The 17539-nt window shown below is 38.5% G+C and overlaps 1 protein-coding gene across 1 annotated transcript in view; it reads right to left on the bottom strand.

Annotated features, from left to right (window-relative positions):
* Window positions 1-16484, bottom strand: part of LOC150076999 (uncharacterized) — a 39605-nt gene extending 23121 nt beyond the window's left edge. The window contains exon 1 of the mRNA XM_090386450.1: window positions 16407-16484. The gene's annotated coding sequence lies outside the window, so the exon portion shown is untranslated. The remainder of the gene's footprint in view (window positions 1-16406) is intronic.
* Window positions 16485-17539: the final 1055 nt, after the last annotated feature.

The raw sequence follows: 17539 nt of genomic DNA, 5'->3' as shown, positions 1-17539 counted from the left end.
GGAGTAAATTGTGTAATGGAATTCACTTTTTTGGAAAAAAAAGTGTAACACTTAAAACATCCTTTGAGTGTCCCCTCATACAAACAGGAAGTTGACCTCATAGATCAAAGCAATAAAGGTCTTTTAAAATACCAAATCTCAAAGTTGCATCATATACTTTTTCCGTGTCAATGAAGACTGACGCTTAATGTTCTTGTTTTTGGAAAGCATCTTGGATAGATGTTTCGAATCTAATTAAATGGTCCAAAGTGGGCCCTTCCTTCAGAAGCCACACTGCACGCAGGAGAGGAGATAATTTGCTTCTGAATACCATATAAGACAAACATTGATGATTCTGTCCTAGATTTTGCTGTTGTAGTAGGGTTTTAGGAGCACCAGTGATTGAGGCCATATTACTCTGTGTATATTGTCATAAATTGCATGCATTCTTAGGTCAATTTTTTGTTTTCTGGATGAAAACCCTCTTTTTTTCAGGAGGAAAAACAATGCTGCCCTTACCCGAGACCAACTATCTCAGCCACATTGTGAAAAGGCCCATAACATTTCAAATGCAAATAGATGGATCAGATTGTTAATAAAACTCATTAGTAGAGTTTTATTAACAATTTTATTAAACATTAGTAGAGCCATCTACAATTCTTTTACAATGATAGTAAGTTTACATATGGTCAGTTTATCATTTTCTTTTAGTCAATAAAGTAATAGCTAGTAGAAAGGACTGCTTTTGTGGATTCGCCTGTTTTTGTGGCTACCAAGCACCTAGTCAAAGAAACGATATTATTGTTCATAAAGTTCAAACTCTGACTTTACAATGTTATTGTACTACTTTCAAATAAGTGGTATCAGAAAGAAGTTAATCTATCATTCACTAAGTCCTGATAATCCCCAGTCTCAGGAATTACTGGTTAATAGCAGATGGGTTCTTTTAAATAAAAAAGCAGAATATTTTTGGTTTTTTTTTAATATTTTTGACACCAACATCAACAATTTTGGGATGCATTATTGCATGACATTGACGAAACTCTAAATTAGTATTAGTATTATTAATGGCCGCATGGTGCAAGAAAGCCTATGGCTTATGCTGCACCAGCCAAAAAAAAAATAAATAAATAAAATATCCGAACAAAATAATGATAAAAAAATAATAAATAAATAAATAATAATTAATAAAAAAAAAGGAAATTAAACCTATCATTCCACGTGCCTCCCCTACCCGAAGGCACCATCCAGATGACCCTTGAATTTCCCCAAACTATCGGCGTCTACCACCCATGAAGGCAACTTATTCCAGTAATTTATAACTCGCTGGCTAAAATAAAACTTCCTGCCGTCCAATCTAAACATTTCCCCCCGTAACTTGAATTTATGTCCCCTAGTTCTAGCATCATTTATAATCTTGAAAATTTCGTCCTCATTCATTTTACTGATGCCTCTCACAGCCTTAAACACCTCAATCAAATCTCCTCTAAGATTTCTAGTTTCCAAACTCTGCAACCCACATATTCGTAGTCTTTCTTCATAAGGACGCCCTTTTGCAGATCTCACCAGGCGAGTTACCCGTCTTTGCACCCTTTCAAGAAGCTCGATGTCTTTCTTTAGGTGCAGTCTCCATACTTGAACACAGTATTCCAAGTGTGGTCTAACATAGCCTTAGCATTTAGCATTAGCATTAGTAGAGGCATTTGATGCAAGAAAGCAAGCTTATGCAGCATCAGCCAAAAAAAAAAAAAAAAAAAAAAAGTAACATAAATAAATAAAAATAACCACTTCCACTTCACCCCTCTGTTCGTTCGAAATACCTGTCCAGCTGAGCCTTAAACTTATTTAGGCTATCAACTTCCACGACAAGGGATGGAAGTCTGTTCCACCCACCAACCACCCGCTGGCTAAAGGCAAATTTCCGCACATCTATCCTACATCTGTCTTTCCTCAATTTGAATTTATGCCCTCTCAGGTGATTTTTCTGAGCTAGAGGAAGAATCCCATCAGCATTGAGCATGCTCAAACCATTCAAGGCTTTGTACACCTCTATCAGATCACCCCGCTGGTGCCTAGTTTCCAGACACTGTAATTTGCAAAACTTAAGCCTTTCTTCGTAAGAGAACCCCTTTGTCCCATTCACCAATCTAGTTGCCCTTCTCTGTACTCGTTCCAGCAGCTCTACATCCTTCCTGAAATGAGGCCTCCAGGCCTGTATACAGTACTCTAGGTGTGGCCTGACCATTGCCTTATACAAGGGAATAATCACCTCCTTATCCCTGCTAGAAAAATTCCTATATATCATTGACAATACACCATGAGCTACTCTTGCAGCTCGTCTGCACTGCTCAGAGAACTTCATATCTGCCTGCACCACCACCCCCAGGTCCCTTTCATTCTCTACCACTGTCAGTGTAGTACCACAGAGTTGATACGTTGCTCTGGGGTTGCTGTTTCCCATATGTAGTACTTTACATTTGTCAATGTTAAACTTCATTTGCCACCTCGAAGCCCATCTGCTCAACCTTTCCAAATCCTGTTGCAGCAGCATAGTGTCAGTAGTGTCCTTGACAACCCTGCCAACCTTCGTATCGTCTGCAAACTTGGACATTAAGCCTGATCTACCATCATCAATATCATTTATAAATACAGAAAACAATAAAGGCCCCAATACTGAACCCTGAGGGACTCCACTAATAACATTAGTCCACGATGAGCAGTGTCCATTGATTACCACTCTCTGTCTTCTCCCCCTCAACCACCCCTTTATCCATAGCAGCAACTTGCCTCCAATGCCACACTGCTCCAAATTGTGCAGCAGTCTTCCATGTGCAACAGTATCAAAAGCCTTTCTAAGATCCAAGTATATAATATCAAAGTTATTCCCTGCATCCAGTTCTTTTGTGACTGCATCATAGTATCCAATCAAATTGGTCAGGCAAGACTTCCCCTTAACAAAACCATGCTGTGTCCTAGCTATAACTGAAGTCTTGTCTAGATGATCCTGCAGTGCTTCTTTCACCAGTGCCTCCATTAAGTTTCCGGGAACAGAAGTTAAACTCACAGGTCTATAATTACTTGTGTCAGCCTTTGATCCCCCTTTGTGAATTGGGGTCACATTTGCACATCTCCAGTCAATGGGTACCTCCCCTGAGTCCAAGGAAGCTCTCATAATTATGGCTAAGGGTTTGCTTACCTCCTTTGCTGCCTCCTTTAATATAACTGGATAGATCCCATCCAACCCAGGTGCCTTTCTTGTGTTTATCTTCAACAATTTCTCCTCCACTTTGCTCTCAGTTATTACAAGATTCTCTAGCTTACTGCTAGAGTTGAATACACCTCTGGCATTCCCCTCGCTGAATAACTCCTCATGTGTGAATGTCGATGCAAAATATTCATTTAGTTTGTTAGCTACCCGAGCAGGGTCATCAACAGTTGACCCATCGATCTCAAGTGGACCAATCTGATTCATCCCCTTCCTTCTAGAGTTTACATAAGTAAGGAACTCTTTGCTGTTTTCCTTCGCATCCCTTGCCAAGGATCTCTCGTAATCTGCCTTCGCCTGCCTAACCTCCTTTGTAACTTGGTTACAGATCAACTTGTATCTATCATAGGCTTCTGTGTCACGTGTTAATTTGTATGTATCCCATGCATTTTTCTTCTCTGCCATATGCCTCATTAGTTCATCTGACAACCATTTAGGCCTAAACCTTGAACAATATTTCTTAGTTGGTATGTAAAGCCTAGTAGCTTCCACAATAAGTTCTTTGAATGCTTCCCATTTTGAATTTGCTGTTGGCAATATCATCAGTTGATCCCACTGTATAGAATTTAAATACTGTCTCAGTCCATTGTAGTCGCCTTTACGAAAGCAATACCCCTTCCCTTTACCCCTAATGGTAGTCACCTCTTTGAGTAACTCCCACTTCAGCACACTGTGATCACTGCCACCAAGTGGTTCATTTATCTGCAGATTCTTAATGCATGAAGAATCACTACTGATAATCAAATCAAGAATATTACTCCCTCTAGTTGCCTCCCGAACATGCTGATGTAGAAAACAATCATCCAATAAATCCACAAAAGCCTTGCTACTGTGTGAGTGACCAGCCCCCAAATTCCAGTCAATATCTGGGAAATTAAAATCCCCCATTATAAGACTCTCTGATTTACTGGCCCACTCTATTTCTCCGAACAGTTTCTTATTATACTCATCAGAGTCATTAGGCCTATAGCACACTCCTACTCTCAATTTTGATCTCCCAATGCTTATGTCACACCAAACTGACTCGACACTGCACTCTCCAGCGATGTCGACTGGCTTCACTTCCTTGGATTTTATGTGTTTTTTAACTAATAGCATAACCCCTCCTCCCTTCCTATCCTGTCTATCCTTTCTGTAGACATTGTACTCCCCAAATTCCAGTTCTGCATTTCTTATATCTGTGTGACACCACGTCTCTGAAATCCCCACAATATCTGCCTTTGATGTTTTGAGCAATACCTCAAATTCATCAAATTTATTTACTAAACTCCTAGCATTGGTGTACACACAAGTATACATGCACCTGTTCTTTTTCTTAGCTACCCTAACACAACCCATGTGTTTACTTGTACCCCAATGATTCCCAGCAGTCTCTGAAATATCCTGCATCTTATTTTCCAGGCTGCGGCTCATTCCAATAGAAGCAGTGCAAGAATCACTTTCACCTCTGCCAGTGGCTACTGTTAATCTATTAGTCCTTGTATCCCCCCAATCTAGCAGTTTTCCGACCCACCTAACATTGCCTCGATAGCATCAGCAAACATTCTTGCACCCTTTCTATTTAAGTGTATCCCATCCCTGTAGAAGCAGTCTCTCCTGTTAACAAGTACAGACCAGGCTGAAAAAAATTCTACCCCTTGAGCCCTGCACAATCTTTCCAGGGCCGAATTGATTGACAGGGCTCTCATCATATACTCCCTCCTAGCATGTCTGGGCCTTATATAATAGGATTATCACGTCTCCATCTCTACTTAGGACACCATGGGCCTTCCTTGTAACCTGTTTACAATGCTCAGAGAATTTCATGTCTGACCGCATCGTAAGACCCAAGTCCCTTTCCTCCAGTACTGGGTTTAGTTGAACTCCACCAAGTGAATACGTTATTTTGGGATTACTGTTTCCCAGGTGTAATACCTTACACTTTGTTGGATTAAAGAATAGCTGCCATTTTTCTGACCATTCCTGAAGTCTATCTAGGTCTCTCTGAAGAAACTCAGCTTGACAGTGATCATTAACTACTCTACCAATTTTAACATCATCTGCAAATTTAGACATCACGCCCTCTATCCCTTCATCAATGTCGTTTACGAAAATTAAAAACAACAGTGGTCCTAATACTGATCCTTGAGGAACCCCACTTCTTACATCAACCCAATCTGAGGAATAGCCATTTATCACAACCCTCTGCCTCCTGCCCTGAAGCCATCCTTCTATCCATCTAAGGATTTTCCCAGTGATTCCAACCTGTTCCAGCTTATAAAGCAACCGCTCATGTGGGACTGAGTCAAAAGCTTTGCTGAAATCTAAATAAACAATGTCGAAATTATTCCCTAAATCCAGCTCGTGAGTGACCCTTTCGAAATAGCGAACCAGATTTGTTAAACATGATTTTCCCTTTACGAAACCATGCTGAGTATCCTTGAGAATTTGAATTCGATCCAAATGATCCTGAATTCCACCCTTGATCATTGCCTCCATGATTTTCCCTACTACTGAAGTCAGACTGACAGGTCGATAATTTCCAACTTCACTTTTAGAGCCACCCTTATGTATGGGAGATACATTTGCACTTTTCCAATCCAAGGGTCCCCAGAGTCTAGTGATGCTCGCATAATTAGCCTCAATGGTTCAATGCACTCACTTGCCGCCTCCCTTAAGATTATAGGGTATATTCCATCAACTCCAGGAGCCTTGCTGGTCTGTAGGCTCGAACGTTTTTTCATTAAATAATCTTGAAAATTTTCAATATCATTAATTACATATTTTTTAACTTCGCTCCCACAATTTCCCATTGCCACAAAAGGCTTTTCATTTGTAAATATCGATGCAAAATAACTGTTGAGTTCATCTGCAACGGCAGCTGGTGTATTTATTACTATCCCCTTTCCCTTACGTAAAGGGCCGATCTGGTTTGTCCTGCTCTTCTTGGCATTTATATATGTGAAGAATTCTTTACCCCCCCCCCTCTTTGCTCTGTTTGCTAGTGATTTCTCATAAACTGCCTTTGCCTGTCGAACCTTTTCTGTTGCTCTATTACACATCACCTTGTAGCTGTTATAGGCTTCAGTACTTTTTATTGCTCCAACTTTTCCATGCCACCTTTTTCTGCTCAAGTAATGTGGCAACTTCACTATTCATCCTACTTGGAACCCTCCTCATGCAGTATTTTTTTAATGGTAAATATGCATTCAAGGCATCTGTGATTAATGTTTTAAAAGCATGCCACAGTTAAATTGTATTTGTTCTCTGTGCAATATCTACCCAGTTAATAGAGGCCATGTAGCACCTTAAGGCATCGTAATTTTCTTTTCTGAAATTATAACCCATTCCTTTGCCTTTTACTACTGCTACCTCTCTCTTCATCATCCACCGTAGAACTCCCTGATCACTTCCTGCTACTGGTTCCTCTACTGTCAGCCCTGTTATGTCATCTGATTCATGGGTGATGATGAGGTCTAGGATATTCTTTTCTCTAGTAAATTCTTCCTAGTAGGGCTACATCTTGAGTACTGAATACAGGTCTGGAGGAAGGATGTAGAGCTGCTTGAACAGATACAGAAAAGGGTAACAAGATTGGTGAGGGGAGCAATGGGAGTGCTTTTACCAAGAAAGGCTTCAGTTCTGCAAATTACAGCATCTGGATTAGTCACTTGTGAGGTAACTGACTAGGGTGTTTATCTTCATATATTGCTCTGTATATATTGTCTGAAAATGGCATGTTCTGTTTGCTGGACGAAAAACTAGAGTTTCCGGGAGAGAAAACCATGCCCTCGTGTGTAGCACAGTTGATAGAATCACTGTGCACCCCACACCAGGTTGAAAAGACCTGGGTTCGAGTCCTGTCGAAGAAGGGAGGAAGTTTTATGCACCTTTTTCATAATGTGCCTGAGTTGGTCGGGCTCAGACAAGGGTAGCATGCTTTTCTCTCTTGGAAACTCGAGTTTTTCATCCAGCAAACAGAAAATCGACCACAGAACACGCCATTTTCAGACAATATATACAGCGCGAATGGCTTTGGTCTCTGATTATCCTAGATCGTATGTATAGCTTAGCTTAATTTTCAGCACTCACCTCATAGTAATCCGCTTAGCTGGTGGAGAGTTTTACCACATACATAGTGGTTATAGGATTCTAATAACTTACAGGGATTATGGGTTTAAAAACTAAATTATGGGCTATAAAAATTTTCTTAAGAAAGGAAAGCGCACCTTGACTATATACATCAGTACCATATATACCATGCGGACAGGGGCCTTGTACATGGCAGCTCCTAAACATTAATTATATTCCACCATGGTACTGTGTGGTGTTACTATATATATACCAGGGGCCACCCCAGAGTACCACAATGGAGCGCACAGAGATTCTATATGTTATTAATATGATCTCAACGAGTTGCGTATTAGAAAATATCCAACTCATTTCGATCCGTATTAGTAAAAAATGAAACTCATCATTCCGATCCCATAATAACTTTTTGCGCAATTATTGGTTGGTTAGTTGATTGATTTTGGGTTTTAAGAGCATCAGCGACTAAGGCCGTGTTCTCTGTAAATATTTGTGATATTTGTCTGTAAATCGCATGTGTGTTGAGGTTGATTTTCTGTTTGCTGGACGAAAAACCCAAGTTGCTAGGAATGAAAACCATGCTACCTTCTCCTGAGACTAACTAACACAGCCACGTGAAAAAGGCCCACAAAAATTCCTCATGTTATCGATGGGACTTGAACTCGGTCTTTTCTGTGTGGAAAGGGCGGCGATTCTACTAGCTGTGCTACCCACGAGGGCAATATCCAATTTTACGCCAGTTAAAATTTGTTCCAACAATGTATTACTCTTCTGAAAGAAAATTTTCATTCTGGTGACCAACCTTTAATTTTAGTTATGTGCCATTATTCAAGAATAAGGATGCCATCCTCATTTAGTTTATGTAATCCATTTGTCAATAAGGGCTCCTCACATAAGGATGCCATCCTCATTTAGTTTATGTAATCCATTTGTCAATAAGGGCTCCTCACAGGTGCTTAGTTTCCAGATACTTCTTTTATGGCAAGAATACCTGTTGTGTCTCTGACTACTAATCTCATTACTCTTCTCTGCACTCATTCCAACAGATCCACATACTTTCTAAGATGAAGCTTCCAGACCTGTATACTTGCATTGATTATCCCATTGTTACAATACAATGGCATTGTATAAGGAAATTAAGCGGCAGGACCTGCCAGAGTGAATCTAAGGCTACTGCGTTCCTGGTTTGCCTCCACAGGGCGTAAGTGGGGCAACGTTGGGCCTGGGTAGGGGTCCAACGGCTAAATAACCAGATGAACAACGGTACAGGATACTACATACGAACAAGTCCCACACACTTTTCTCTGGCATTTCCCAGCGAACTGGTTCATGAAAACAACGCGGAGATGGGGGAAACCCCGGTGCCATATGACAACACACACACTTACACTTACAAGGCAATAAGATAATCGCCTCCTTGTCTCTGCTAGCAAAATTCTGTACATCATTGAGAAAACCCCATGAACTGCCGGAGAACTTCATGTCGAATTGTAGAATTATCTCTAGGTCTCTTAGCGTTCGCACTGTTGTGGTAAGAATGCACCACATGAGCTTGTGAACTCAAACAAGAATCCTATTTCATCACTGACCGCGATCACTACTACTACTACTACTATCACAGCAAAATGTTAGATGTCCCTATACGATCCGAACCACACAGAATAACAGAACTCAAACTAGAAAATATCATGGCCATCCCCTCAAATGGGTTAATATAAAAAATGCCATTTGCTGTTTTTATATTAACTCATGGCGGATGGATGGTACAAAATACAACTGGGGTGCAAATTCTAAGTCTTTACTAGGACGCTTGAAACCCTTGCGCCTACTCGGTCTAGAAGAAACAATGTTTCAATATTTCATAATTTTAAATCTATGTACAGTATTAAGGAATTCTGAAACATATATCATTTAATCTAGAAAATGTTGAGACATCAAGAGACGAGATTGCAAGGTGTGCAAATCAGCTTTTATTAAGGCACGAACCAAAGCACACATTTTCCGCGGAACATTTTCCAATTTGTGAGTAGATGGACGTATTCCTCCATTCATCCAGCAGAACTCTCCATCGGACAACGGATGTAACTTCATTCCTTTTTTTTCCAATTTGTCCCACACTGGTTGAAAAAGCACCTTTTGTTGAGTTATAACCAGATACTTTTAAGCATATTTTAACCACATCCTTTGAACTCGACTTTAACCTATTCTGTTATAACCAAACTCTAAGAGGAAATTAATGAAATGAAAATCTATGGACATTAGTATGTCCTTAGTTTTCCAGCTCAACCCACCACCCACCCTATGAGCTTCCTCTTCACGGATGGATACGCCAAATCCCAACTACGCATGACATTGTGTAGAAAATAATCTCGTGTCCTCCAATCCGCCTAACGGTCATATTCGCTACAACAGTGTGCTGCTACAATTGGGTACTCGACATACCCATCGCTCATCCCTAAAGAATCTTAAATCTACTGGGACAGTGAAATGTGTGATGTCACCAATTAATTCTAACACTGGAACAATTCACAGCTAGAAAATTATTGCTGATGAATTCGTTTATCAGTGTTTAATTTACAGTTAATAATTCTCACTGAAAATATTAAAATAAATCATTTGGATAAATTGAAACTAGTTTTTCTTGTGTATTGGCTGGGTAATGATAAAATCCTACTTGGTCTAGCAAACTGGAACCTTCGGAGAGATTACCCATAAGGAAAGACATCAGAAATAACAGACAGTTTACCGTTCCCTCCCCCAACCTCACGGTCAGATATCTGCCACACTAATGCCCCACTATCACCTGGTTCCAGAACTAGATTAGACTCTCAGTCCGGCTACTAAACAACAACAAAAAAAATATATAAAAATACTCGTCACGTAATTAACAGTATCCATGAACATCATTTATTTTGTTGAGTTTTAGGCGCGTCAGCGACTTAGACTACATTGCGCCATTCTGTATTATAAATGTATAAGCGTGTGTACACGGGCCGATTTGCATGTATGCGGGATGAAAAACCTGGAATAATTACAGGGAAAAATCCCGCTGCCTCCGTCTGAGATCGGCTAACTACAACCTCGATTGAAGAAGTCTTTAGAAATTCCTCCAGTCTATGACGGGATTCGAACCCAGACCTCTCCAAAAAGAGGGACAAGTGGCGAAACCACCACACTGTCAGCGAAGGCAATATATTTTTTTCACCCGTTGAGAAAATCTCTAGAGAAAGTTCAGTGGCAAGCCCGAATACCCTCAAGACAACACCCAATGGCTAATTAGTGCACTGAACTTCTGATCAGTCGAGATTTTGGATGTTATATTTATACTCTATATTAGTATTGTGACGTGCAGAGTCACAATTGATAATTTGTACAGGAAACTCAGGATGCTTCAACAATGAGGAAAAAAAAATATTTTGAGAATTACAGTGTCTGTTTTAATTGCAATTATTGGACAAAAACCATCGCAGAGTGGAAAAAAGCAAAAAACCTTGACAGAATTACACATTGAAAAACACGAGTTCGGGTTTAACTTAGCTACGACTGTAGCCACGAAAAACGTTAATTGGTTATTTTGAGACTAGATAGTTTACCTGAGCTATTCTGCTTAAGAACATCTTAAGAAGTAAAACTTACTTCTCTTGCCTTCATCCAGATCACAGTTAATATACGGTATGCACAACGATACATTTTAATAATCAATTAAATTTTTAATCTTCACTTGGAAAGGTGGATATTGGGAAGAAAATTTTGATACCATCTTCATAAGTAAGAAAAACTGATGCCCTCGGTACAAGTAAATATCATTCAAAAAATTCCAAACAAAAGTGGAACAGTGAAGGACACCCCTGTTTAATTGAAATGGATAGATGGAAACACCACACTTGCATGGAGATGATGTACGTGCAATTAAAAGGCATAGCAGCCAGTTAAGGGCTAAATCCTTGCCATAATTAGGCCGTTTAAGGCTAGAAAAATTAGATGGTCAGAAATTTCAAACTATCAAGAGAGCGATGACGGAAGTTGTTTGAAGAATAAGTAATCCATACTGACTTATATAGGGTTTCTTATAAAGAGGCGAATAATTGTGAATGCGAAGGATGCGCGCCAATGCGGGTATTGGCAGCTGGATTCTAACAAATTTTATGCAAGCCCAGAAAGAGTTAAGATCCTCATTATTGACCGCAGTATTTTGAATAATTTTCAAGTACGACTGATAATCTCGTTTAAGTAATGATTCGAATTTTTTTTCTTAAGGTAGATAATTTCAAAAAACGTTGGTACGTTGGTACTTGCTTCCAGGATTTGTGAGCTTTAAGTTTGGAATTTAAAGGTTTACCAGTCTCATTAGAGAGCAAAGTTGGGTATCTGCAAACTTTATGAGATTTATGAAGTAAGAATTTTGTTAAGGACCAAATGGATATAATAATAATTATTATTATTATTAGCCATATGGTGCAAGGAAGCCTGAGGCTTATGCTGCACCAGCCAGAAAAAAAAAAAAAAAAATTCTGAATTACCCAGAGAGAGAAAGTAGAAGGGAATCGCCAAGAAAAAGAAGAATGCTGATATCCAGCTCAAGACCCTGGGTGTGCCAAGCCCATACTCACCAGATGTGAGCCCCTGGGGTTAATATTCATCCTCAAGATTTAGTCCTCCTCAATCATCCTCAAGATTTAACTACAATAAAACGTAATGAGTACACAGGAACGCTGTTGTTGTTATTTGGTTTTTAGGAGCATTAGCAACTAAGGCCATATTGCTCCAGGATATGCGGTGGTCATTCCCTGACCTTTCCGCATCCTCCGTATTTGGTGGTGACGGGCTCGAACCCCGGTTTAATCAAGAAGCGTGTGCTGCGCACTGCTGCTCCTTCCCACCTGGCTACGGAGGCGCCCCAGGAACACTGATCACCTTCAAGGGAATCCCTTCAAATGCTTAAAATTCTGCTCATCTGGACATATTTTTGGGAAAAAACTTTATACTGAAAATTTTTACTTAGGTTTCCGTCATACCGGGCTTACTTAACAAAGGAGATCGCTTTCATTAGGTGTGACACCTAAGCAGTGGAATAATGCAGTCATAGTTTTGCTGAATAAGAAAGGAGATAAATTAGCTTGTTATCCCACATCTACAAGTTGTTCACAAGGGTCATTACTAACAGATTAGAAAGAATACTTGATGAGAATCAACCGAAAGAGCAAGCTGGCTTTAGGACAGGATTCTCAATTATGGATCACCTTCACGTAATATCACAGCTAATGGAGAAAGCAAATGAATATAAAACACCATTATGCCTGGCATTTGTAGATTATGAAAAGGCATTTGACTCCATACAGCATAAGGCAATGTTTCGGACACTGGAAAGACAAGGCATAGATACCCCACATATTATGATTTTGAAGAAAATATATGAGAGTGCTACCTCCTTTATTAGACTAGACAAAGACAGTAGGAAATTTAAAATCGAGAAAGGAGTTCAAGGAGACACAATATCTCCTCAGCTGTTTACTGCTGCCTTGAGGAAGCTTTCAGAAGATTAGACTGGTCACAGAAAGGAGACTGGTTACGATTTTCAGATGACATTGTGGTCATAAGCCACGATCCCAAAGAATTAGAGGAAAATCTTAATCAGTTATGCACAGTTAGTAAGGATTTTGGACTAAAGATGAATATGGCTAAAACAAAAGTAATGATGAACAAGTATGCCACAGAAAGGGAAATAACGATTGAAGGAGCAATAATTGAAAAGGTGGAGTCATATACTTATCTGGGACAGGTTATTAGCTGTAATAATGATAAATGGCTGGAAGTCAAGAGAAGAATAAATTTTGGATGGATAGCATTCAGGAAATATAGTCACATACTGAAGAGCAATATCCCAGTTTGTCTGAAACGTAAAATAATGAACCAATGTATACTCCCCACCACGACTTATGGAAGTGAAACTTGGGCACTCACCAAAAGAATCGAAGAGAAGCTGAGAACTACACAGCCAAGAATGGAACGAATTATATTGGGAATCAGACTGGTAGATAAGAAGAGAAACACATGGATTAGGCAGTAAACTCAAGTAAAGGACCTTCTTATCAAAACTAAAGAACTAAAATGGTCTTGGACAGGACACATATCTCGAAGACATGATGACAGATGGACTAAGAAAATAACAGAATGGTATCCAAGAGGAGCTAGAAGAAAACCTGGAAGACAAAGGCGGAGATGGATAGATGAAATTCATGAGTTTGTGGGTAGTAAATGGATGGCCAGTGCTCAAAACAGAAGGAACTGGAAAGTTGCTGGAGAGGCCTTCATCCTGCAGTGGATTGAAAATGGCTGATGATGATGACCAGACGTCCCGGATTATGCGGGACAGTCCCGGATTTAAGTCGTTTGCCCAGTATTGCAAAATGTCCTATGTAGCCTCCATACTTAATAAGTCGCGATAAAATGAATTTAATTGATGTGGATGAAGAAAGTGGGGTTTTTTACGAGATATCACATTTTAAAAATTGTGCTAATGATTCAAAAATAAAAGACTGGAATGGCCAAAGAATGCCAACAGATATGAGGTGGGTCGAAATATTTTAACATTTTGAAATTGCATTTGAAAGAATAATTGGATTTTCATTATGTTTGTCGGGAATGGTGCAACGGAAAGAGTTTCTTTGGCAGTAAATAAGTTGTGGAATTGAGAAAAACACAACTGATCGTAGAAATGCTGAAAACAATACAAATTAAGTGCAATTTTGCTAATTCTTGCGAAGAATCTTACGAAGGAACAGCAAATAATGAAAAATTATTAAGAAAAATGCACTCGGTGGAGAAAATATATTTAATTACATATTATTTAATTCCTATTGTAAAAAGAAGTATGTATTTTTATTATTATTACAGTAAACCCTCGCTAATACGGGGTAAATGGTGGGGGGGAAGGTTATCCGGATTAGTGAAGAAAAAGATAGCCCTAAAAACAAAAACTTAGAACACAAATAAATGGAAAATTTAATGATATTGGTAGAACCGATGAAAATAAATTAAAAAACCCACTGTAACGCCTTTATTTAAAAACTATAAAAAGACAATACATTTATCCATCGATAAATGTTTTGTCTTTTGCATTTATGAGGTGGCGCTGCCATCGCACGCCATTTCATCGTTGCTGTGAATACCACTGAAATTCAGATTCTTCCAGCAATACTTCTTTTAATGTCTGTCTATTTGATAGACTGCTTTTATCACTCCCCACATCGAATTTGAAAGGAAATGTCTGTATAGATTCTTTATGTTTTTTAATATCTGGCACAGCTTGTTGTCCAATACCAAATTCTTAAGCAATTTTTTTATTTCCAGGAACACAGTTTTCCAGTTGTTTTATCACTTTGAGTGTTAATGACAGTTAAAGCTGCCCTACAAGCATATTAATAAAATTATATGTAGGTATATACTTTTTTTTTTTTCTCTCTAATATTTCTTTTGTTTTTTGAATCTATCTTTTTATCAAGTTATTGAGGATTTAAAAAAATAGGAATTTAACTCATCACTGAGATAAAGTGTTCATTGTTTAACGGCCCCAGGGGTTTTCTCCATCTCCACTTTCACTGATATAGCGAGTAACGGTTATAACGAGGAAATTTTATCGGTCTCTTGATGCTCGTTATAACCAAGTTCGACTGTAAATGGCCAATTAATCATACGATGAAAGATTTATAAAAAAAAGCAATGGAAAATCGAATGTTTAAAATAAAAGCATAAATCGAAACAGTAAAATTATAAAAATATGTATAAATAAAATGAATATTTTATTTCGAGTCCAAGAGTCCTAATAGTCTCCTAACCATTCTAATAAGATACTGTAACTCTGCAGCATACAAGTTTTATCAGCAACTGGAAAGTACCACATCAAGATTATGTAGTCTTCTACCCCTCTTTCTATTCAAAAAACACCAAAGGATGCAGTAAGTATAGCGTGTTCGATATAATCAAAAAAATTTACTAAGATCTATTTATATGCTAATTTCCCTATGGAGAGGGGAGAAAAACTTAGTTATCTACAATCCTTCAAGAACCCAATTCTGTCTTATTTCTAAAAAAATAAAATAATAATTATTATTTTAATAAACAAATAAGAAATTCTGCTCTTCCTACACTTAACTTCAAACTTCAGTACTGCAAGGATTGTTTCTTACACAGACATTCAGCCTACAATCATTCAGGGTTCATTAACGAAGAATTTGTTCTCTTTTGTCTTCTATTTATCTACTTCTCTTCTATTTTTTCGAGCTCTCTCTCTCTCTCTCTCTCTCTCTCTCTCTCTCTCTCTCTCTCTGAAAATAATAAGCAATAGAAATAAAGTCAATAAATTTCTTCTTGTCTTCCAACTTTCAGAAAACTCACAGCTGAGATTACTATTAAAAATAATAATAATAAAAGATATATGATACTAGTCGTAAGAAACGAAGACGCTAGTAGGGCAGCTTTTTCTTTATACGAAGTTGATAGTAGCGTTAAGATGTAAAATAGGTGGAAATAAAAGGACTAATATAAGTTGAGGCCAATAACAGTGGAGACAGAACGCCCAGCTCTACCCAAAGAAACTAAGTATATTAGAAAACCACACATTAATTACCAGAGTGAAAATAGTTATTCTAAAAAAAGTACCACTGTCTAAATACCTTTGAGAGTGTAGTGCATTTCGGTGTAATATTGCTTAGCATGGTAGACGAAAATACAAAATGCTTTATAAATTAGTAATGGCAGTCGAATTGTGAAGAAAGGGTGAGAGCAAGCGGGATTATAACTTTAAACTAGAGGAATGACTATATTAATGGCAAGGGAAGGCAGTGAGGTCGTCCAAAAATTGTGGTGCACTGGATGCAAAGCGTCCTAAGTCCAGACACAAAAGAGGCCTTGCATAACATTTGTCAAACGACTTTAACACAGTAATAACAAAAGTTACGATGAGCCAAACACAACATGCACCCAGTTCCAAAGATGCTATTGCACAATCCTAGTCGAATGAATAACATGTAACATTGATTTCAACTTCAATTAATGGGAAGAATCTTAATTTAACTAACATCTGAAGTGAACATACCTTATGTCCCAGATATATCGATTACTTTCTTTGTCAGGATGGAAACGTTTAGAAAAATCAAACCATTGCTACCTCCACGAGCGCAGGGCGAACTCAAAGCTTTGCCCAAGACGAAATGGTTTTCTGTTTGCTAAAAGACGTCATGACTTTTAAATCATGACGTCACGATGAGTAATGACATGCCCATGAAAAATTCCCAGACTTTCACCACCCGACTAATTTAATAGTATTCTTAGTTCCGGTCTGAAATTGCATTGACAAGTGAACTGTAAAGGTGAACAAAAGCTTCCAAACTGCTCTGTCGCGCCAGGTCGGTGTTATTAGGGAATGATGGCCTGCACAGTCCCACCCCAACCGTCCAGGATGGAGAAATCTCTACAAGTTAATGAATGAAACGTGACCATTTACATGTTGATGGCCTAAGAAAATTATTGCCTTTCCCATTGTAGGCTGTTCACCATTGTAGAATTAAATTAAAGACTTGGTCTTTATTGCTTCTTGAAAAACAAGAATCACTTAAACTTTGACGAAAATCCCTCTGGACTTAACAGATCTAATGCGTAAGACTCATTTTGTGGACGATAGCCCATAAAATGTCTCAAGCATAGACGTCAGTGGCAAATATTTCTCTCTTTCTTTATTGTGCATCGTTCTCGTCTTAACAATAACCAAAAACAAGCAAAAGAAAAAGTGAAAATTCTAGTGTGATTACGTATAAAAGTACAGTACGCTCATTCTACTAAATTCTCACGGCGTGAATTCAGCTTCTGATAAGAATTTTTACTTCTGTTTTTAAGATATCTTATTTCATCGAATTATTTAAATAACATAAGTTTCAATAAAGTTATTAATTTTTTCTTTCTACAGCTAAGTTAAAATTTTGCTAGTGAAAAGGAGGTGATTATCTCTTTGTATAAGACAATGGTTAAGGCAAAGGATGTAAAGTTGCTAGAACGAGTACAGAGAAGGGCAACAAGATTGGTGAGAGGAACAAAGGGGTCCTCTTACCAAGAAAGGCTTAAGTTCTGCAAATTGCAACTTCTGGAGACTAGGCACCTGCGAGGTGATCTGATTGAGGTCTTGAATGGGTTGAGCATGCTCAATGCTGATGGGATTCTTCCTCTTGCTCAGAT

The sequence above is a fragment of the Mastigoproctus giganteus genome, chromosome 12 (assembly GCF_048544385.1).
Source record: "Mastigoproctus giganteus isolate SK-2022 chromosome 12, ASM4854438v1, whole genome shotgun sequence".
Lineage (NCBI taxonomy): Eukaryota > Metazoa > Arthropoda > Arachnida > Uropygi > Thelyphonidae > Mastigoproctus > Mastigoproctus giganteus.
Note: the sequence above shows the minus strand (reverse complement) of the source record. Positions and strands in the feature narration are given on the sequence as shown.